General features: G+C 55.6%; 2 protein-coding genes across 4 annotated transcripts in view; one reads left to right on the top strand and one right to left on the bottom strand.

The window, feature by feature from the left end:
* Positions 1-987, bottom strand: part of KIAA1191 (KIAA1191 ortholog) — an 18,609-nt gene extending 17,622 nt beyond the window's left edge. For all 3 annotated transcript variants that reach the window (XM_011990004.1, XM_011990005.1, XM_011990006.1), the window contains exon 1: positions 638-987. The gene's annotated coding sequence lies outside the window, so the exon portion shown is untranslated. The remainder of the gene's footprint in view (positions 1-637) is intronic.
* The window catches only part of ARL10 (ADP-ribosylation factor-like 10), a 22,115-nt gene that overhangs the window by 7,407 nt on the left and 12,796 nt on the right, over positions 1-1,912 (top strand). The gene's annotated exons all lie outside the window — the stretch shown is intronic.

The raw sequence follows: 1,912 nt of genomic DNA, 5'->3' as shown, positions 1-1,912 counted from the left end.
GTCAGAAAAGGAAGAAATAGCACTTTGCACCCTTTGTTTTTCAGCTTGCTACACCGTCCCTCTATCCCGATAGGGCTGAGAGAGCAAACCAGTTATTGATAGTTCGTCACTAACGAGCGTCGCAAAGGCCGAGTTCAGCCATCCTCCCAGTCCAGGGAGCATTCCCGCCCCAGACACATCCCCTTCCCCTTTCCCTGTGCCCCCACCCCCCAGCTCACCGTCCCTCTGCCTCTCCGTCACAATATACAATACGGTGCCGCCACGACATGAAAGGCCGGCTGCTTCACCCACCCCTCCATGCTAAGATTAGGGCCGGGACCCTAGCCGAAGGCAGGGTCTGAGGAGAAGAGGCTGAGGACAAGCCGTGGGGGCTCTGGCTGGGCTGGTCCCAGGAAGCGGAGGGGAAGCCCGTACGGGAGCTGCAGGGCATCCCCGGAGGGAGCCCCATCAAGGAGACCCCAGAAAGGGGAGCCAGGGAGACAAGAGGCGACCCAGCCAAGCTCGGAGCCGGGATGAAGGTTAAGGGGTGAGGGGAGAGGCTTGGAGGGGCCCCCAGATCGGGCCTCGCCGGAAGCGCCCCTCCTGATCGGCAGAGAACGCAGCCCCAAGGGAGGGCCCAGGCCCGCCATCTGTTCACCTGTTATCCTGCTGCCGCGGGACTGCCTGCGGCCCGGAGTCCGGCACTAAAAAGGTTCTGAGGGTCCACGTCTCCCGAGATGCTGTGGCGTAGTCTGGACCCAAGCCATGGTGAGAGCGGCAGCGATTTCCAAGGTCCCCAGGACCCACCAGGCAGCACTACCTACCCGGCGGGCAGGCAGCCCTGCTGATAAAGCCTCCGGAGACCGCGGGATCTCGCGCGAGACTTGGCCCAGAGGCGCACAGGGCATACTGGGAGTTGTAGTCCACGATCGCGAGTCCCCACCCTACGCTGCCCAACTGGCTGTGGAGCCGCAACTCCGAGTGTGGAATCCGCCAGCCCCGAGAGGAGCCGCCACACTCCACCACCACTTCCTCAGCGCGTGTGCTGTGCCTGGGTCCGTGACAAGCTAAGGGAAGCCGCTGGTGGCATAGTAAAATGACACCCACAAGCCCAAGCCCTCAAGGCTCATAAAGGGCTGCCAAGTGCGAGTACTTGTCATCCTGTTTTTCCCACTTCACGGAGGTGAAGCTGAGACTGGGAGAGATGAGAAGTCACTTCGGTTAATAAGCGGTGCAGTGAGCACGGACTGTCTCCCAAAACAGCGGGGTTAGGCAGGGTTCATACTAGCAGCTGAACCAAAAAGGGGAACCGACCTCACCTGCCTCCTCTAGGGAAGGCGATCCTAACGTGATTTCCCTTTTACATTAAGGAAAGTGAGGCTTAGAGGCGCCAGCTGAGGTGTCAGTCACATCCTGAAGGAAGACTTCTCTTATCCCAGAAGGGTTCACAAAGAAGACGAAGCAACGAAGTTAAGGCAGAAGCTGCAAAAATCCATCCCCGTTTCTACCCCAGTCCAAAGCTTGCCATCAAAACTCATCTCAGGAGGCCTATGATTGGTGGTGTGGCGTGAATGCCACATTTAGATTTCAGCATTTGAGGCTTCCAGCCATACTGGCAGAACTGAGAGGCCTTGCTCATGCAACTTTAAACTTAAGCACTGTTTCCAGACCAGGGTGCTTGAGTGCACTAAGAATTAAAGTCTTGATGAATTATATAATTAGCTTATGAATAGCACAATTACATTGCAGTATAATTGTGTGTATGTGTGTGTGTGTGTTAAAGGTGTTCGTTTGTTAGTCTGGAGCTTTTAAAATATGCCATATTTTTTAACCTCTGTGGAAGCAAAGCTGGCACCTTGCTCTTTATCCGCCACAGGAAGGGATGTATATCACCTCTCAGTCAGAAAAGGAAGAAATAGCACTTTGCACCCTT

The sequence above is a fragment of the Mandrillus leucophaeus genome, unplaced genomic scaffold (genome assembly GCF_000951045.1).
Source record: "Mandrillus leucophaeus isolate KB7577 unplaced genomic scaffold, Mleu.le_1.0 Scaffold366, whole genome shotgun sequence".
Taxonomy (NCBI): domain Eukaryota; kingdom Metazoa; phylum Chordata; class Mammalia; order Primates; family Cercopithecidae; genus Mandrillus; species Mandrillus leucophaeus.
This window is presented reverse-complemented; position numbering and strand designations above follow the sequence as displayed.